The sequence below is a fragment of the Triticum aestivum genome, chromosome 2B (genome assembly GCF_018294505.1).
Source record: "Triticum aestivum cultivar Chinese Spring chromosome 2B, IWGSC CS RefSeq v2.1, whole genome shotgun sequence".
In the NCBI taxonomy this organism is placed as follows: domain Eukaryota; kingdom Viridiplantae; phylum Streptophyta; class Magnoliopsida; order Poales; family Poaceae; genus Triticum; species Triticum aestivum.
Window position 1 is genome coordinate 604,731,021 of NC_057798.1, and position 22,100 is coordinate 604,753,120.

The following is a 22,100-nucleotide window of genomic DNA, read 5'->3' on the forward strand; positions in this document are numbered from 1 at the left end:
TGTTCCTACCTTGCTATGCCTGCTATGCTTAGAGTCGTGTCAGGTCTGGTTCATCTGGGTGATGGGCTAGAGTGAAATGATCATGCCGGTAATGAGAGTGATGTGTTGAACACGATTTGGTAAAGGTATCGATGAGAGGACATGTAGGAGTACATGGTGGGTTGTTTCATTGAAGCCGACCTTAAGCACTGAGATCTGTATTTGTGATTTAAGATTTAGCTACTACCATGCATTGGGCCCTGAAATATGACCCCGCTCGACTTCTTATTCACCCTAGTCCTCTATCCAGGAGTTGCAAGTAGTTTCTGGTGTTTGTAGCTTACTGGAGGCCGTGAACAGCGCTGACCCGCGGGGTGGGCTGTGATGTGGTAGGTACGTGGCACGGTGTACCGGATACCCGTTAGGTATCTCAGGAACCCTGTACACATCGTTGGGGGCCGTATGTGGAAACCTCGGCCGGACTCCCTGCGGATGGAACCTGGATAGGCGATAAGCCTGGACTAGAGACTTAGGTGTTTAGGTAGGTCGTGGTCTACACCCACGTCGGCTTTCGCTTGAAGTCTGCCGAGCACATGTCGTGTGCAGACGCCAAGTGGTGGAAACATGTATGAAGAAGTACACCCGTGCAGGGTTAACATCATCTATTCGAATAGCCGCGTCTGCGGTAAAGGACTACTTGGTTGCCTATACACTTCATAGACAAGTAAATGGATACTACTAAAATCCTCAAGATAAGCGTGAGCGCCGAGGATGGCTCTTCCGTAGGATGACGGAGGTGGATCCTCGGTTGTGTATTGAGTTGGTGTGTAGTGGACTCGTGTGCGCAAAACCATTTCAAGTTGGTGTCTCGTAGGATAGCTTAGCCAAGAGTCAAAGCTGGCTTGCTGCAATAACCCCACCAACCCTTCTTGATAATGTGCATGTATGTAGGATCTGATGTAAGTCTTGCTGAGTACCTTTGTACTCATGTTGCTTTAATTACATTTTTCAGAAGACGCTGCAACCCCTTCTGATGGGTTCTTCATAGACGTTGACATCGATGAGTAGACTGAGGCCCAGGTGGTGATCCTGAGCTTGTGAAGGACCATGTAGTTTAGCCAGGCTTCCCAAGCCCCTTTTATTTTACTAGTTGTCTGTACTCAGACAAGTTACTTCCGCTGTTGGCTTGTATGCTTGTATGACTTGAATGTGGGTCGTGTGACCCGTACTTGTGTGTATGATATGTATGGCTCCGAGCCTTTAAATAAAGTACTTGTGTCGTAGAGTCATGTTGTGATGCCTTGTTGTATTTGCACATATCGAGCATATTGTGTGTATGATTGAAATGCTTGGTATGTGTGGGATCTGACTATCTAGTTGTTTATTCTTAGTAGCCTATCTTACCGGGAAATGTCTCCTAGTGTTTCCACTGAGCCTTGGTAGCTTGCTACTGCTCCGGAACACTTAGGCTGGCCGGCGTGTGTCCTTCTTCGTTCCTGTGTCTGTCCCTTCGGGGAAATGTCACGCGATGGATACCGGAGTCCTGTTAGCCCGCTACAGCCCGGTTTACCGGAGTCCTGCTAGCCCAGTGCTACAGCCCGGATTCACTCGTTGATGACCGACACGTTCGATGCTGGGTCATGAATGCCTGTCCCTGTAAGTTTGTGCCACTTTGGGTTCACGACTAGCCATGTCAGCCCGGGCTCCTTACCATATGGATGCTAGCGACACTATCATATACGTGTGCCAAAAGGCGCAAATGGTCCCGGGCAAAGGTAAGGCGACACCCGTGGGAACACCGTGCGTGAAGCCGCAAAGTGATATGATGTGTTATATGCTAGATCGATGTGGCATCAAGTCAGGGTCCTGACAGGAGATCTACATATTCGTATCGCCATGCTTGCCTTCCACGCCAAGAAAAGTCCCATCCGGACACGGGACGAAGTCTTCAATCTTGTATCTTCATAGTCTTGGAGTCCGGCCGATGATGATAGTCCGGCTATCCGGACACCCCCTAGTCCAGGACTCCCTCAGTAGCCCCTGAACCAGGCTTCAATGATGATGAGTCCGGCGCACATGTTGTCTTCGGCATTGCAAGGCGGTTCCTTCTTCGAACAATTTATAGAAGTTTGTGAACACCAGGATAGTGTCCGGCTCTGCAAAATAAATTCCACATACCACCGTAGAGAGAATGATATTTACACAAGTTCAATCTGCTGACGTATTTGGTGGCGTGACATCACACCACTACCAAGCCTTTACTCGAATCGTTTTTATTGTACCACCCCAGCGTGTTTAGTGAAGCGGTTTCCTTGGCACGTCTTGTCGAAGTAGAGATCGTGTTCCCCTTATTCCGGGATTCCCATAAATACGGACGTGGGTAACCCAACCACGCCCGTTGCCATGCCCCCTCCATCGAAGGCGGGTTCCAAACGGTCACGGGGACGGCTCTTGGTATTCTTCCTCTTTATAATGAGAACAAGGCCCGTTCTTTTTCTTCAATCCTCAATCGAATCCGCCCCTCGCCCCGAGTTCCAACACCCAGGGCTCCAGATTCGGGTACTTTCGACCTTCGACAATGTCCGGCTCCGACCTACGAGGCCGGTGGATGCCCTCCTCCGTCACGGAAGAGGACGTGCTAAAGCTGAGAGACGCCGGGTACTTAACCTACGAGATTTCGCATAGGTTGCCTGCCCGAGGGCAAGTTATTCCTACTCCCGAGCCCGGAGAGAGCGTCGTGTTTGTGTCTCACCTCCGTCGGGGTTTAGGCTTCCCGATGGATCCCTTCGTGAGGGGGCTCATGTTTTACTATGGGCTAGAATTCCATGACTTGGCTCCGGAGTCCATCCTCCACATCTCATCATTCATTGTCATCTGCGAAGCCTTCCTCCGCACTACCCCTCACTTCGGCTTGTGGCTCAAAACCTTCAACGTGGAGCCGAAGATGATTGAGGGGCGTCAGGCAGAGTGCGGCGGGGCGGTTATAAGCAAGAGGGCCGATGCTCCATGGCTCGAGGGCTCTTTTCAGGAGGAGCTCGGCTCGTGGCAACAAGAGTGGTTTTATATCACCGCGCCCAGGGGCAGCAGGCAGAGGCCGCCGCCCGTCTTTCGCCCGGGCCCTCCACAACGACTGACATCATGGGTCAACAAGGGGCTTGACTGGGGGCCGTCTAAAGACGTACCTCTGTTGCAAGACCGGATTTGAGGCCTCCAAGAAAGGGAGATCAATCTGGTCGCAGTGGCACAGGTTATGCTGATTCAGCGCCTTCTGCCCTGCAAACGCCGCCTCCTCCGCCTGTGGGAATTTAATCCGGAGGGGCCACGGGCTCTCCAACACTTCATGGGTTTGACGCCCGTGGAGATGTACAAACTGTTCTTCGGATCACAAGAGATGCGTCCGGACTTGACCGAGGATGCTGGCCTAAGCTGCAATCGCCCGGATACTCAAGTAAGTAGCCCTGTGTCCGGACACATTGTCCATTTATTTATCATGGGTTTGCCTTTTAACCAGCTATCCCTTGGACAGGAGTGGATAGCGCAAGCAAAACTGATACGATGTCTGGCCCCCCTCCCTGAGACCACGCTGGATCCCGTGTTAATCAAAATGTTGGAGGTTGCACCTTCGGAGGAGGGCAAAGGGGGGCACAGGGAAACTACCACCTTTGCCAAGGAGGCTTTCAGTAAGGGGGGAATCGAGAGTCCCTTCTTCCAGGGGGAGAAGAGGACCGCTTTCGGAGACCCGGAGGCCAAGGCCTCAAAGCGGGGAAAGAAATCTGCACCGGAAGGTCCTGTGCCGGGAAGAGCCCCGGCAGTACTGTCTCCTCAGAGGAATCAGCCCTCCAGCAAGCCGTAAGTAAAAAAAAAGGGGGGAATTTTGTAATAGGGGACACCCCTGCTTTATTTCTAAGGGTAAACGAAGTTTTCCCCTTGTAGTTCGGATCTCAGCCCATCTCAGCAGAGCTCATCTTCGGGGGACCTTCGTCCGGAGATGATGGAGAGCGAAACGCCTCCATCTGCCGCCCCATCAGAAGGGGCGGATGACCCTGAGGTATCGTCACGGAGGGTCTCCCCGAGTCCGGCGGGGCCGGGGAGTTCGGCGCCCACTGGAGTACGGCCGGTGGAGCTGCAGGATTTGCTCAAGAGGGCGTCTATCTCAGAAGATCACCGCACATTAATGAGTATGGTGATTGAAAGGATCTCATCCGCCGATAGTGGGTTGTATGAGGCCGCCGGAAGTTTGCTGACGGGGTTTGAGGTACGCAAAAAATGACATACCTTTTGACAGTTTTGCACATGGAGTGCACCCTGTATAGATAGTAGCCCCTGAGACTTGGTATGCTGTCGAAAGCGACAGCGTGCCGAGGATCATAATCTCAGTTATAGGATGTCTCCTTTCTTATGCAGGTGGCGGAATGTTCGGTGGCCAGCCGGACTGATGGAATTGCCGAGCTGAAGCGGCAACTCGACGTTGTGGATGCGGACATTGCGCTAGTCAATAAACGACTTAACGAGTCACAAGGTAGGTGGTTGCTCCGCGGTCACTTAGTAAGGGAGTTGATGCCCGTTCCTTACAATTTGTATGCTTGATGCAGATGGTGCCACTGCTGTGGAAGACCTTCAAGCAGAGCTTGCTCGAGCCAAGGAGCAAGCCAGGAAAAGTGATGCGGCTGCCTTCAAGGCAACGGAAGAGCTAAAAGCCGAAAAGGCTGCTCACTGCCGAAGCAGGGAGGAGATGGCCGGAATGGCCGTGAAATTAAAAGATGCTACCGACCGCTATGAGGTTCTTGAAAGAGAACACCGAGCGGAGTAAGAGGACCTGAAGAGGGCCGCCACCGAAGCCAAGGATGCCCGTAGTGTGATGCGGGCTATGAAGGAGGAACTGCGTCAGGCCGGAGATATTGCGGTTGGAAAGCCCTTTCTGCTGCGTAGGAAGTTCACGGATCCGAAGTATGCTCAGTTGGGCCAATTGTGTGGTGCGGAGGATCCTTATCTGGATTTGGCGGCGAGTGCAGCGGACGCGGTCGTGCACTTTCGAAGCCAGAAGGATCACGAAATGGAAGAGCTTTTTTGGTCTCAATTTCATAGTCCGGAGCGTCCACTTTCGTTGACTGACCGGCTGGCTGAGTGGGCTGAGTTGAATAGATTGTCCGGACTTGCCATGACAGGTGTGGTCGCTCATCTGTGGCCGGAAAGGCCCAAGCCTGATAGTTATTTTGGCTTGTTGTAGCGATTCCTTGGGGCGGTGCCGCATATCGAGGCGATGAAGTGGTCGGCATGCATAGAAGGTGCACGGATGGCTCTCGCTCGTGTTAAGACATACTGGGCGGAGATGGATGCCACCGCTGTTGCATCCCGGGGTTCGGACAAAGGCCAATTACCCGCCGAGCACTATTTTGAGGAAGTCCTGCAGGGCGCTCATTTAATAGAGTCGCAGTGCTCGAAAGATGTTATTTTCAAATGACGTGTATGATTTATGAGATCATGTTTATAATGCAATAGCTTTTTATACTTGTGCGTTCAAGTATTGAACTATCTCCTATGCGGCCATGTATGTATAACCTGAAAGATGGCAGTCTTTGGCTTCGGCCCCCACGCACATGGTGCGGGGGTGTTTGCAAAAAGAAAAGCGCTTTTTCACACTTAATCCAACGTCTTGGTCCTTTGAAGGAGGTGATAGCGTAGCAAACTAGGCAACCGGACTATAATGCTTTATCACTTTCACTTAGCCATAGGAGCTCGAAGGTGGGGCTACTATATAGGCCCTAGAGGCACCGCGCTTCTCCGAACTCGGGGCGCTTATGTGCTTGACCAGGAAGCGGTCCTTTGTCAAAGCGGAGGAATTCTAAACAATCCAGTAGTCGATCGAGTGGTTGACCAGACTCTCGCTATATCATGACAGTCAGTTTTCGGCTTTCTCTACTGAGGTGCTCGGCCGGCCGAACCGGGGCACAATTGCAGTAGTTCTCCTGGTGCCGCGTTAGCCGATGGTGCGGAACGTAAGGCAGCAAAACACAGGAGCCGGGCAAACCCAACATTTGACCAAAGACATGATTCGTAGCTGATGCATATAAGGCCTAACTCGAGACGCCGAACACTCCCTAAGGTGTTCGGTCTTTATGATATCGGGCATGACAATGCCCTAAGCCCCTAGTGTCCAGGTACGGGCGGGAACTTCTGACGCGGCCGATGCCAAAACGCTAGCCTCCTCCTCGGTTATGGTAAGAAACCGGGGGATGTGTATCAACAAGAGACAGTAAGAAAGGTTTACGCAGGGTCTTAATCTGAAAAGAATCCTTGTAACGGGTCCCCGCTGCACGTCTGCGCCTGTGTCTCCGTTGTGCTGTATCCTGGACGGGTGTAGCCCATGCTTCATCTATAAAGGAGAAGAACTTAGTTTGGAAAAGTATCGTACAAAAGGTGTAGTTAAAATAAAGTATGATGAATTTGAGCTTTATTGGCTCTCATTGTTTGTACGTGCAGCCCCTTGTAAAGGGGTATGCGGCGGTGAAGCCCCTTGTTTATTTATGCCGGACTCGCCTAACCGTGTCCAAGGTCTGAATGACCTGTTTTAGGGCTTTGACCAGCAAGGTCGGATTAGTGTGCGGCTGTCAAAGCAGTCTCACGTTTTCCGTGGTCGAGGAACACTCAGATTTACCCTTTGCTGAGATTATGCCGTATGGACCAGGCATTTTAAGCATAAGAGACGCATAATGCGGTATTGCGTTAAAGTGGGCGAATGCTTCGCGTCCCAGTAGTGCTTGATAGCTACTTTTGAATGGGGTGATATGGAAAATGAGCTTTTCACGACGGAGGTTGTCGGATGAACCGAACACGACCTCTAGTAGTACAGAGCCTGTATATTTGGCGTAAAGGCCAGGCGTCACTCCTTTGAAGGAAGTGCTGCTATGGTGAATTTCGGTAGGGTCTATCCCCATTCTGCGAACGGTGTCCTGGTATAGCAGGTACCGCACTATGTTTTCGTGTTATCACATGGAGTGAGTTCACTGTTTTGACTTCTAGTGGGAAAGTCTTCTGTTTTCCGGCGTGCTGCTTGTGGGGTTCGTCGTCTTCGCTTGGTGTGTCGGACCCCTTGCGTTCGGCGTTAAGTCGGCCGGACTGCTTGAAGACCCAACAATCTCTATGGGTATGGTTTGCAGGCTTCCCGGGGGTACTATGTATTTGACATATCCTATCCAAAATTTTGTTTAGGTTGGATAGCTCGTCACTGTTGTCCTTGAGGGGCAGTGTTTTATTATTCGGCCGAGAGCTTTTGAATCCGGCATTGACCGCCGTGCTATTTGGGCCATTTTCCTTATTCCGGCACTGATCTTTTCTGCGTCGTGATTTCCCATTTCCATCCCTGACTTCGGATGTACTCGGGTCGCTGGTGCTGCATCTAGCCAGCCAGTTGTCTTCCCCCGCGCAAAAGCGGGTCATGAGGCTTGTTAGTGCGGCCATTGTTCTTGGTTTTTCCTGGCCGAGGTGTCTGGCGAGCCATTCGTCTCGGACGTTGTGCTTAAAGGCGGCTTCGGCGTCCGGACAGTCGACTATTTGGTTCTTTTTGGTGAGGAACCTGTTCCAGAATTTTCTTGCTGACTCTCCGGGCTGTTGAGTTATGTGACTTAAATCGTCTGCATCCGGAGGGCGGACATAAGTCCCCTGAAAATTTGCTCGAAATGCATCCTCGAGCTCTTCCCAACTTCCAATGGTGTTTTCTGGTTGGCTTTTGAGCCAATGCCGAGCTGGCCCTTTGAGCTTGAGGGGTAGGTATTTTATGGCATGGAGATCGTCTCCTCTGGCCATATGTATGTGTAGGATATAATCCTCAATCCAGACTCCGGGGTCTGTTGTTCCGTCATATGCCTCTATGTTGACGGGTTTGAATCCTGCTGGAAATTCATGGTCCAATACCTCATCGGTGAAACATAGTGGGTGTGCGGCGCCCCTGTATTTAGGTGTGCCATTGTCTTCAAATATTCGGCGGGTTGTATTGCTCCCTGGAGTCTTCTTTTTTGTCCCATAGATGGACCTAACCGGGCCATCTTTTTTGCGAGGATCTTTATGTGGATCATATGCCGGCTTGTGTGCGGCGCCCCTTGCCGCTCTTAGCCTGTCATCTGGTCGTCTATCCGGCCAGGCGGCGTTTTTGTTTTTTGACTGTGGGGGCTCTATGGCCTCCTCGTCAAATTCGGGCAACAACTTGCACTTCGGGTAGCTCTTCGTCTGTTTACTATTGCCGTATTTATCTGCGGTATTGAGTACTTTGCTCCATCTCATTCTGAGTGTGTCCTCCGCTGTTTTGAGCTTCCGCTTTGCTTCTTCAGACTTCTTGCAGTGGCGACGAGCCTTTTTTGAAGGTTCTTATGCTCCGGTAGTTTGTCGGGCGTGAGATCGCCTTTTTCGCTGGGGATGGGTTGCTTGCCCAATCCATCCTGTTCGGATGGTTGCTTGGTGGCATGTGCATCGTCCACTGCTTCACCCTGCTCTAAGGCCGGGTCAGTATGGGTATCGTTGTTATCGAGGCAGGACTTCGGGCGGCGCTTGCGTCACTGTTTTGGTTGTTTGTTGGGGGAGTTGTCCTTCGCACGTCCCGTTGTTCCTTGTAGTCGCTTCCTTTTGGTGTATCCACCATGTATATGTCATATGATGAGGTGGCTTTCCAGTGCCCAGTAGGCGCTGGTTCTTGGTCGTCTCCGGCATCGTCGTCCATATCGTCGATGTCTTCGGAGTCGAAGTCTGGCATGTCAGTTAGATCATCGACAGTGGCTACCAAGTGGGTGGTGGGTGGGATTTGAATTTCTTCCTCGTCCGTATCCCAACCGTCCTGACCGTAGTCCGGCCAAGGCTCTCCTGATAACGAGAGATACTTTAGCGAACTCAAGATGTCGCCGAAAGGTGAGTGTTGAAAGATGTCCGCAGCGGTGAACTCCATGATCGGCGCCCAATCGGATTCGATTGGAGGGGGCGCGGGAGGTTCGGAGTCCAGCAAGGAATCCGGCACCTCGGAGTCACGAGCTTCATAAGGGACTAGGTCAGTGTTCGACTCTATCACCGTAGAGGTTGCAGCCCCCGAGGCGGTGTCTAGCCACCCGTCCTCGATCTGCGCGGAGCGGACTCGTGTACGGCCTCCTGGTTACTATCCGGCTGCAGAGCTAAGTCATGCCCGTCGTGACAGTGCGGCGCGCTCGGCTGTGGCTCGAATCCATCGAAGATCAAGTCCCCGCGGATGTCAGCCATGAAGTTCAAACTTCCAAATCTGGCCTGACGGCCAGGGGCATAGCTTTCGATCTGCTCCAGATGGCCAAGCGAATTGGCCCGCAGTGCAAAGCCGCCGAATACGAAGATCTGTCCGGGGAGGAAGGTCTCCCCCTGGAATTCGTCGTTGTTGATGATTGAAGAAGCAATCGAGCCTATCGGTGACGACACAGAGGAACTCTCAATGAAAGCACCAATGTCGGTGTCAAAACCGGCGGATCTCGGGTAGGGGGTCCCGAACTGTGCATCTAGGCGGATGGTAACAGGAGACAAGGGACACGATGTTTTACCCAGGTTCGGGCCCTCTTGATGGAGGTAAAATCCTATGTCCTGCTTGATTGATATTGATGATGTGGGTATTACAAGAGTATATCTACCACGAGATCAAGGAGGCTAAACCCTAGAAGCTAGCCTATGGTATGATTGTTGTTCGTCCTACGGACTCAAGCCATCCGGTTTATATAGACACCGGAGAGGGCTAGGGTTACACAGAGTCGGTTACAATGGTAGGAGATCTACAGATCCGTATCGCCAAGCTTGCCTTCCACGCCAAGGAAAGTCCCATCCGGACACGGGACGAAGTCTTCAATCTTGTATCTTCATAGTCTTGGAGTCCGTCCGATGATGATAGTCCGGCTATCCGGACACCCCCTAGTCCAGGACTCCCTCACCCAATATTGCCTAAAACAGTAGATAAAGTAGCATGGAGTAATAAAAAATTATAGATACGTTGGAGACGTATCAGACGCCACCCAGCCGAAGCAGAGGAAGCCGAGGGCGCCGCCGTCCAAGCCCTCGGGCATGTCAAACGCCGACTGAAGGGCCGAGGTTCAGCACCGGGAGGCTGTCACCACCGACCGGTGGAACAGACTCAACGCCAAGAAGGCTCGGGACAGGTCGGTGGCTGCGGTTGTGGAGCAAGCAGAGGCGTCTCGTGTTGGGATGATAAATCCGCCCGGCGGCCACGGCTCACACGTCCCCTAAGCCAGCAGAGCGTCGGGTCGCCGACCGACTTCTCGTCATCGACACACCCCTGGGGGTGCGCGCCATCGCCTGGCTAAGCCGAGGGCGACGCGCACGACATGTTCAACCCGAATGTCACCTTTTCACATGGACACCCCGCCCAATGGATGCCCTCTCCCACGTTTGCCCGCGTCCAGTACCCCCCGTACACCTACTCACCGCCGGCTTACGCATCCTCCTCCTCAACGCCACCTCTAGCTGTGGCGCGCTGCTCTTCCCGCAAGCCTCGTCATTGCATCTCGGCAACACCGACGGCACAGAGCCCGACATGGACAACATCATCACGACCGGCTCGGCCACCGCCGCTTCTCCCGAGTTCTACACCCAAGAAGATATAGTTGACCTCGACGGCGGCATGGACGATGGGCTCGACTACGGCGAGGAGGAGCTAGAAAAGGAGGAGGACGACAAGGAGGAGGAGGAGCCGACGCCTGCTCCAGCGATGAAAGGGAAAAAGAAGAGCAGGTGGGCGGCCATGGCCGGCAAGCCGCGTATCAAGTGGGCGGCCAAAGAAGACGAGTGCCTCGCCGAAGCGTGGAAGATCGTCTGCCTCGACCAGATCATCGGCACGAACCAGAACGCCGACACATACTGGGAGCGCATTGAAGGAAATATGCCCTAGAGGCAATAATAAAGCTATTATTTATTTCCTTAATTCATGATAAATATTTATTATTCATGCTAGAACTGTATTAACTGGAAACTTAGTACATGTGTGAATACATAGACAAAACATAGTCCCTAATATGCATCTACTTGACTAGCTTGTTAATCAAAGATGGTTATGTTTTCTAACCATAGACATGTGTTGTCATTTGATGAACGGGATCACATCATTAGGAGAATGATGTGATGGACATGACCCATCTGTTAGTTTAGCATTATGATCATGTCAGTTTCATTGGTACTGCTTTCTTCATGACTTATACAAGTTCCTCAGACTATGAGATTATGCAACTCCCGAACACCGGAGGAACACTTTGTGTGCTACCAAACAGTCACAATGTAAATGGGTGATTATAAAGGTGCTCTACAGGTGTCTCCGAAGGTGTTTGTTGGGTTGGCATAGACTGAGATTAGGATTTGTCACTCCATGTTTCAGAGAGGTCTCTCTGGGCCCTCTCGGTAATACTCATCACTATAAGCCTTGCAAGCATTGTGACTACTAAGTTAGTTACGGGATGAAGTATTACGGAATGAGTAAAGAGACTTGTCAGTAACAGGATTGAACTAGGTATTGAGATACCGACGATCGAATCTCGGGCAAGTAACATACCGATGACAAAGGGAACAACGAATGTTGTTATGTGACTTGACCGATAAAGATCATCGTAGAATATGTAGGAACCAATATGAACATCTAGGTTCCGTTGTTGGTTATTGACCGGAGACGTGTCTCGGTCATGTCTACATAGTTCTCGAACCCGTAGGGTCCGCACGCTTATCGTTCGATGACGATTGGTATTATGAGTTTATGTGATATGATGTACTGAAGATTGTTTGGAGTACCTGATGTGATCAATGACATGACGAGGAGTCTCAAAATGGTCGAGACATAAAGATTGATATATTGGACGAGTATATTCGGACACCAGAAGTCTTCCGGAGAAGTTTCGGATAAAACCGGAGTGCCAGAGGGTTATCGGAACCCCCGGGGGAACTAATGGGCCTCGATGGGCCTTAGTGGAGAGAGAGGGGTGGCCAGGGCAGGCCACGCGCCCCCTCCCCCTTGAGTCCGAATAGGACAAGGGAAGGGGGGGGGGGCAACGCCCCCTTTCCTTCCCCCTCTCCCTATCCTTCCTTCCCCTTCTCTCCCTTTAGGTGGAAACCTACTAGGACTTGGAGTCCTAGTAGGATTCCCCTATTGGGGGTGTGCCCTAGGAGGGCCGGCTGGCCTCCCCCTTGCTCCTTTATATATGGGGGCAGGGGGCACCCTAGAACACACAAGTTGATTGTTTAGCTGTGTGCGGTGCCCCCTCCACTGATTTCCACCTCGGTCATATCGTCGTAGTGCTTAGGCGAAGCCCTGCGCCGGTAACTTCATCATCACCGTCACCACGCCGTCCTGCTGGCGAAACTCTCCCTCGACCTCAGCTGGATCTAGAGTTTGTGGGACGTCACCGAGCTGAACGTGCATATCGCGGAGGTGTAGTACCTTCGGTGCTAGGATCGGTCGGATCATGAAGACGTACGACTACATCAACCGTATTATCATAACGCTTCCGCTTTCGGTCTACGAGGGTACGTAGACAACACTCTCCCCTCTCGTTTCTATGCATCACCTAGAGATAGATCTTGCGTGATCGTAGGGTAATTTTTGAAATTACTGTGTTCCCCAACAGTGGCATCCGAGCCAGGTCTATGCGTAGATGTTATATGCACGAGTAGAACACAAAGAGTTGTGAGCGATAATAGTCATACTGCTTACCAGCATGTCATACTTTGATTCGGCGGTATTGTTGGATGAAGCGGCTCAGACCAACATTACGCGTACACTTACACGAGACTGGTTCTACCGACGTGCTTCGCACACAGGTGGCTGGTGAATTTCTGTTTCTCCAACTTTAGTTGAATCAAGTGTGGTTACGCCCATTCCTTGTTGAAGGTTAAAACAACACACTTGATGAAAAATCGTTGTGGTTTTGATGCGTAGGTAAGAACGATTCTTGCTAGAAGCCCGTAGCAGCCACGTAAAACTTGCAACAAAAAAGTAGAGGACGTCATACTTGTTTTTGCAGGGCTTGCTGTGATGTGGTATGGTCAAGGCATGATGTGATATAAATTGTTGTATGAGATGATCATGTTTTGTAACAAAGTTATCGGCAACTGGCAGGAGCCATATGGTTGTCGCTTTATTGTATGCAATGCAATCACCATGTAATTGTTTTACTTTATCACTAAGCAGTAGCGATAGTCATAGTAACAATAGTTGGTGAGATGACACCGATGCTACGATGGAGATCAAGGTGTCGCACCGATGACGATGGAGATCATGACGATTCTTCGGTGATGGAGATCATGAGCACAAGATGATGATGGCCATATCATGTCACATATTTTGGTTGCATGTGATTTTTATCTTTTATGCATCTTATTTTGCTTAGAACATTGGTAGCATTATAAGCTGATCCCTTACTAAATTTCAAGGTACAAGTGTTCTCGCTGAGTATGCACCATTGCTATAGTTCGTCGTGCAGAGACACCACGTGATGATCGGGTGTGATAAGCTCTACGTTCACATACAACGAGTGCAAGCTAGTTTTGCACACATAGAATACTCGGTTTAAACTTGACGATCCTAGCATATGTAGATATGGCCTCGGAATACTGAGACCAAAAGGTCGAGCGTGAACCATATAGTAGATATGATCAACATAGTGATGTCCACCATTGAAAACTACTCCATCTCACGTGATGATCGGACATGGTTTAGTTGATTTGGATCACGTGATCACTTAGATGATTAGAGGGATGTCTATCTAAGTGGGAGTTCTTAAGTAATATGATTAATTGAACTTTAATTTATCATAAACTTAGTACATGATAGTATTTTGCATGTCTATGTTATTGTAGATCAATGTCATGTGCTACCGTTCCTTTGAATTTTAATGCGTTCCTAGAGAAAGCTAAGTTGAAAGACGATGGCAGCAACTACACGGACTGGGTCCGTAACTTGAGGATTATCCTCATTGCTGCACAGAAGAATTACATCCTGGAAGGATCGTTAGGTGTACCACCCGCACCCACAACTGCAGACATTGTGAATGTCTGGTAGACGCGTGTTGATGACTACTCGATAGTTCAGTGTGCCATGCTTTACGACTTAGAATCGGGACTTCAAAGACGTTTTTAACGTCATGGGGCATATGAGATGTTCGAAGAATTGAAGTTAATATTTCAAGCAAATGCCCGAGTTGAGATATATGAAGTCTCCAAGAAGTTCTACAACTGCAAAATGGAGGAGAATAGTTCTGTCAATGAGCACATACTCAGAAGTCTGGGTACCACAACCACTTGACTCAACTGGGAGTTAATCTTCCTGATGATAGTGTCATTGACAGAGTTCTTCAAACACTGCCACCAAGCTATAAAGGCTTCGTGATGAACTATAATATGCAAGGGGTGAACAAGACTATTCCCGAGCTCTTCGTAATGCTAAAGGTCGTGGAGGTAGAAATCAAAAAGGAGCATCAAGTGTTGATGGTCAACAAGACCACTAGTTTCAAGAAAAAGGGCAAAGGGAAGAAGGGGAACTTCAAGAAGAACAACAAAAAGGTTGCTGCTCAAGACAAGAAACCCAAGTCTGGACCTAAGCCTAAAACTGAGTGCTTCTACTGCAAAGGGACTGGTCACTGGAAGCGGAACTGCCCCAAGTATTTGGCAGATAAGAAGGATGGCAAAGTGAAAGGTATACATGTTATTGATGCGTACTTAACTAATGCTCGCAGTAGCACCTAGGTATTTGATACTAGTTTTGTTGCTCATATTTGCAACTCGAAACAGCCTTTCTAGAGAATGGATCCTTTCTAGAGAAGGAGTTTCTCTCAAAGAAGTGAGTGGACGGAAGTAGAACTTGATGAGGTAGTTGTACCTTCTCCCTTATTGGAAAGTAGTTCATCACAGAAATCAGTTCCCATGATTCCTACACCAATTAGTGAGGAAGCTAATGATGATAATCATGAAGCTTCAGATCAAGTTACTACCGAACCTCGTAGGTCTTCCAGAGTAAGATCTGCACCAGAGTGGTATGGTAATCCTATTCTGGAAGTCATGTTACTGGACCATGATAAACCTATGAACTATGAGGAAGCGATGATGAGTCCAGATTCCGCGAAATGGCTTGAGGCCATGAAATCTGAGATGGGATCCATGTATGAGAACAAAGTGTGGACTTTGGTGGACTTGCCTGTTGATCGGCAAGCCATAGAAAATAAATGGATCTTCAAGAAGAAGACCGACGCTGACTGTAACGTTAATGCCTACAAAGCTTGAGTTGTTGCGAAAGGTTTTCGATAAGTTCAAGGAGTTGACTACGATGAGACTTTCTCACTTATACGTCTCCAACATATCTATAATTTATGAAGCATTCATGCTATTTTATTAGGGTTAATTATCCTTTTGCCCTTAGTGGTGTCCATCTGCTCAGTTTTTCCCTCAGATGCAAATTGTGCTCAGTTTTGCCCCTAGTCCGTGTGCACCAACTCGTTCTGTGAACTTTGGCGTCTCCGTCAGGTTAACGTTTTGACTCGGCCCTTACAGGTGGGACCAGGCGGCAGAGGCGGCCAATTTTATTCAGACCGTTGCACACATGGCTTGCGGGACCCAGCAGAGAGCCGTTGAGCATATAGCCGTTGCGGGTGTGTGCTATATTAGCGGGCGACAGCGGCGGTGACCACGGCAACAGAGAGCACGACGCTGACCACAGCGAGAGAGCGAGAGCACGACGGCGGTGGGAAGCTAGCTGTGGAGGGCGCGGCAGTGGGAAGCTAGCTGTGGAGGGCGCGACGGCGTTGAGATCCCGTTCGGCTCCGAGCTCCATGTCTTCCGCAAGCTCCCACGCCACCTCGCGGATGCAGAGCCGGACGCGTGTGGAGATGCCTGTCTTCATCTGTCCGCGGTGCCGGGCGAGCATTGATCGGAGGGTTTCTCACACACCGAGGAACCACAATCGTCCGTTCTACGTGTGCAGCGAGAATGGGATAAGAATCGGGGCAATTGCACCATTTTCGTGGTCGGGATCTTTGAGCAATCGGTTGATCTATTCCGTGTTCATGCAGGTGGCATGCTTCTTTCTTTGGGTCGATGCTCTGGCCAAGACTCTGATAAATGAACTGCAAGAAGAGCATGACGAATGGTTGCGCATGCTGCCCCAAACCGCAGTGCCCGCAGCACGAGCTCCAGAAGAAGAGATGGAGGGCGAAGCACACAATGACAGAGAGCTAGCTGTTGAGCTTAGGATGTTGAAGAAGAAGGTTAGGAAGATTTAAGATCAAGCACTACCAATACCCATTTGCAAATACTTTTGGGCATTTGTAGGTATGGTAATCGCACTCGTTGTAATGTTGAAAATGTATGGAAAGGCATGAGTTATGGAGGAATTTGTAATCTTGAAATTGTATGACAAATTCACCTAGTTTAAATGTTGGTCAAAGTTGTTTAAATTTTGAAAAAAAGAGAAGAATTGACCATGTTGGAAAAAAGGAGAAGAAATGAGGAATTCAGAAACTTTTGATCAATGAAATGCAACTAATGAATTATTCCAGAGCCAAACAATTAAGGTTAGAAATTATTTGGAGCTGTTAAATATTTAATAGCAATTTAAGTAATCCAATTCAAATACACCGTCATTTAAATCAAAGACCAAAATGTCACGGAAAATGTGCCTCAGCTCTGGTAGATGTTTACACCTAGTGCCAAAATAAATGAACATTTTTTAAGGGCATTACATTGAGTAGAAACTAATTTGTCTAAAAAATGAAGGGTGGAAAATGCACAAAAAATTGGTGCGGCTGGGGACTCGAACCCAAGACCGCGTGGGTTAGTGGTGTTTGGGGCTGCACTGGTAACCGCTAGGACAGATGGCAAGAGTTTGACATGGGTAGGGAAGCAATGTATACATAGTGAGACTGTGAAATTTGTCAAAAAAATGAAGGGTGGAAAATGCACAAAAAATTGGTGCGGCTAGGGACTCGAACCCAAGACCGCGTGGGTTAGTGGTGTTTAGGGCCGCGCTGGTAACCACTAGGACAGATGGCAAGAGTTTGACATGGGTAGGGAAGGAATGTATACATAGTGAGACTGTGAAATTTGTCCCAAAAAAATGTGAGACCGTGAATGTTTGCACACGCGTGAGAGTGGTTTTCCTTTGTTTTGCACTGAAATTTTGGAGGGTTGGAAGGTTGAAAACGTATGTTTGCACTGCCACGTGGTTTTGGTTAGAGTGGCACTTGGTTTAGTGTTAGAGTCTCACTTGGTTTAGGATTTAAACGGAATAAATTTGCATGTTAGTTCATGACTTATTTTTTTGAATAAAACGGAGGGCTTCTCACCCCCTCTTTTGAATGACAACCACAAGTTCTCGAGCTTCATGACTTGGTTTAGGGAAGAAATTATATGCTTGGGCACGGAAATTTTTTAACACACATAATAAACCCTAATAAATAACTTAGATAAGATGCAACAAGTACCATTACAATAATAAGTTCACGGACAGTTCACGGACACATGACGAAACATGACACGACACGACACGACATAGAAAAGCAACAAATAAAAAATGAAATAGCCTTCATCTTGATCTCGTCCTTCCACTTTGGCCGCGCGCGCCCCTTCAACACCGTCTTCATCTTCACACCTCCTCCTCGTCGTCGTAGGGAAGGGAGTGCATCCCGGCTGGAGTGGGAAAGATGTTCTTGTAGTTTGTGTAGATGTTGTAGATGGTGAAGAAGATGGCCTCGCAGCCGCACCAATAGACTTGGCCGAGGAGCTCGCGCGCGTCAAACGGGATGGTGAAGGTGACCGTGAGCAGTAGGAGGATGCCGCCGCGGTCACGAACCTCGTTGACAATGAACATCCTCGGCGAGCCCCGTGGGAGGTGGGCATAGCCGGCTCTGAGGAAGGCGCGGGTGAGTTCGACGGAACCCCTCCACCTTGAAAAAGCCCACACGCGGAGCTCCCTCTCCACGAGCATGCCCGGTGGGTAGCGCCGCTCCGGCACGACAGGCGGACGGCTGAAGGTCGGCCCGTTGAACTGCATGGTCTCGCTTGGGGAGGGCTCGGTCGATTGGGTGTCTCGCTTGAGAATGGATCAGATCTGGCTTATGGGTGGGAGAGGAAGATAGACACCCCATTTATAGGCCTATGGGTGGGAGAGGAAGAGAGAAAGGGTGAGAATGGTGCGTGTGTGAATCCGAACGCGTGTGTGTATCCGTTACGCTTTGCACTCTTAAATTTTTGCACAAAAATGATGCATGCATGGGGTGCGTGCATGCATTTGAATCACTGCATGGCTCTTTGACCGGACAATGCATCTGACTCGTTGAACCACCTAGCTGGCCTCGCTAGCCTAGCGCGCCTAGCATGCCTCGCTCGCCTCGCTCGCATGCATGCATGTCGCAGCCTCCCTCGCTCGCATCCTATGCACGTCGCCGCCTCCCATGCATGCATGCAAGGCCTGGAAAGGCTGAGACGGGCTATTTACTGCGGTCACAGCGGTCTCAGGCCCAGACAACGAGATGGCCCAACGGTCCATCTAGCGCGTCCGATATTTGTTTAAAAAAACGAATCTCCCAGCCAATCAGATTGCATCTCGCGGATCGCCCCCTCCTCCCCACAGATTCCTTCTAGAAGGGTTAGATCGACGGCCCTTGTTCAGCGCTAGGGTTAGATGAACGGTCCTGGTTCAGCGCTAGGGTTAGCGGGGTTTTGGAGGGGTTTGGAGCAGTCAAAGCTATGTTTGACCAGATTTCAAATGAGCATAATAAATTAAAAAAAATCGGAAAAATAAAAAACCTGCGAACATAGTCTTCTTATGTCATATACTAATGATTTAAGTTGATAAACAAGGTTTACATACATTTAAACGATAAGTTCATGTGTATTGTATGATATCTCGAGTATCTCAAACTCTTTTGTATGAAGTGAGGAGAAGTGTTTTGGGGAAATAAACATGAAAATTTCAAAAAACTCACCAGAGCTTCATTTTAGAGTGATTAAGAAGGATCCAGGCTTAGTTTTTCATTTTGATGGTTTACACTTATTTAAATCTTGGTCAAAGTTAAGTTTTACCAGAATTCAAATGAGTAAAACAAATTAAAAAAATTCAAAAAATGGAAAAACCAACACACATAGTCCGTATATATAGAATATATAGAGTATATGTTTAGGAAAGTTATTTGGCTGATTTAGACAAGGTCGAAAAAACCTTGCTTAGAGATGAGGCCGTTTACCCTACCTTTGGACCCTCATTTTAGCACATTTTTCATGAAAATTTCAAAAACCTCACCACAACTTCATTTTGGATTGACTAAGAAGGATCTAGGCTTAGTTTTTCATTTTGATGTTTTACACTTATTTAAATCTTGGTCAAAGTTAAGTTTGACCAGAATTCAAATGAGCAAAACAAAATTCAAAAAAATCAAAAAAAGGAAAAACCATGTGCTCATTCAAACATCATCCAACAGATTTAAACATCATGTCAAACATAGTTCTAACATCATCCAACAGAAATACAACATTATTCGTAATGTTTCATAATTATTCACATATAGCGTTCGGGCTTCTGTCTGTTCCTTGAGCTTCTTGCCATCACTTTGCTCCTCGTGCACCTTGTGCTCATTGCTTCTTCTCTTCTCCTCTTGGTTGTCGGTACCTTGTGCGTCTTCTTCAAACCTATCATAGAGCTATGCAAAACATAAAGGGTAATGAGATCATGTCAAGTGACCCATAAATGTACAGTAGTATTTGACCCTTGCAAAATTTACATACCTAGCAGAACTCACAACAACAGAAGGTTGGTCACCATTTAGAGCCTCACTTGGATCATTATGATCATCATTTGGAGCCTCACTTGGATCACCAAGATCATCATTTGGAGCCTCACTTGGATCACCATGATCATCATTTGGAGCCTCACTTGGATCACCATGATCACTATTCGGAGCCTCACTTGGATCACCATGATCACTATTTGGAGCCTCACTTGGATCATCGTCAAAATCATGCGGCTGTTAACCATCATCATTTCAAACCTCGTCAAAATCCTCATCTGATGCAACCGGCTGCTGTCCATCATTTTCATCGAAGCCTTCATTGAAACTCTCTCCAAACGCTGGATCTACTGTGTTATCACAATACTTACCGAAATGACCAGACCCACCACATCTTGTGCACTTACGCTTCCTCGCTCCAAGTCCAGCTCCTTCGCTGCGAGGTCTGATTCGACTCTTCCTTGGTCTACCTGCTGCTCTCTTCAGAACTGGAGCGCAAAGCTTGAATCCAGGGTCCACCATGTCCCATTATTGTTTTCCCTCCATTGCAGGCAAGGCATAAGCATATGTGGCTTTGAACCTTGCAACAGAGTAGTAATCATGCACATACTGCTGAATGTTCCCTGCTGGACCAGGGAGAGAAGTGATGAAAAACAAGGCATGAATGCATGGCAACCCAGTTATCTGCCATTGCCTACAACTGCAAGTTCTAGCTTCTAAATCCACTGGATATCTCCATTCCCTCTTCTCTTTATCCAAATATGATATCTCTGTTGTGGTACCCGAGCAAAGAGTCATGTTCATTTCCAAGCCTGTTGTTTTCTGCTTCAGTTCATTCATCACGGCAGGGATGATAATGTGGCCCATGAATTTTGCCTCGGCTATTCTTGCACGATAATGAAATTTCTGCATGTATTCTATCCTTATCCTGTCCAGCAAATCCACCACATAATGAACCTTTAGTTTCCGGATCGTTGAGTTGAAAGACTCTGCTAGATTATTGTGCACATAGTCAACTTTGCTCAGTTCATTGAATTGGCTTCTGGCCCATAACTTGGAGTGGTGTGTTTCCAAGTATTCTTTCACTTTGGCATTCATGTATAACTGCCTCAAGTGGTAGTTGTGCTTCTTCACACTGCAAGTCAAAGATGCTGGCCATAAATTGTCGGTATACACCTTTCCTTTGAATTTCTTCATGAAATTTGCAGCAAGGTGACACATGCATTCCCTATGCTCTACTCCATGGAACACATTGTCCACGACCACTTCTAAACCTTTGCAGGCATCTGTATGAATGACCAACCCATTGGGATGTGCAATAGCCCGGCACAGATTATGCAAAAACCAAGTCCAGCTCTCCTCAGACTCTGTCTCCAGCACACCGTAGGCAACTGGAAATACAAAACTGTGTGCATCAACTGCACAAGCAGCTACTAACTGTCCTTTAAACCTCCCTGTGAGAAAAGTGGCATCAATAGCCAAATAAGGCGTGCAACCTGCCAAAAAACCCCGGCGACAAGCCTCAAAGCAGACAAAAACCCTCCTAAAGCATTCTTTGGTCTTTGTCACTCCCCTAAATGTGTACTCCACGGTGTGGTGATCAATATCTACAATACTACCTGGGCTTGTCCTCTCCACTTCACCTTTGAATGAATACAACAATTGAAAACTTTCCTACCAGTTTCCATAAATAGAATCCATAGCATGTTGTTTACCATTGAACAACCTCATGTATGGTAAATCTATCTTGAATTTATCTTTGATGTTCTTCTGCAATTCCTTCGGACCCACTTGATGGTTTTCTTTCACCCACTTCTTTACTTCTTCTGCCACCCATCTTGACTTGGCTCTACTGATTGTATCCTTCCTAAGGGTTGATTCCTGGCATGTGTGATTAAAAGGGTTCACTTTGACCTGAACATTAGTGCTATTATGCATTTTAGATGCGAGCAGCCTCCATGGACAACCCTCAGTCGGACAGTGCACTCTGTAACATACTTTATCGCTCTTGTCAACTTTGAAAGTACGTTCTACCTTGATGCAGTATGTCACAACTGCATTTCTACACTCATTCATGGATGCAAAAACTGTACCTTCTTCCAAATTAGGGTTCAAAGGGTCCCATTCAACAGCTGCAAGGTCTTCGTCCGCACCCACCGCGTCATCATCACACGAACTGCATTGCGAGCCTCATCTTGGTTATCAGCCCGAGGTGCCCGTCGTAAATTCCGAATAACATCAGAATATAGCTTCTCTTCATCAACCCCAAAATTGTAGTCATCATGCTCCACTTCAAGGGGGACCCTACTGCTGTTGCCCACACTTGTCGAGCCACCACGTCGTCATGCACCAACT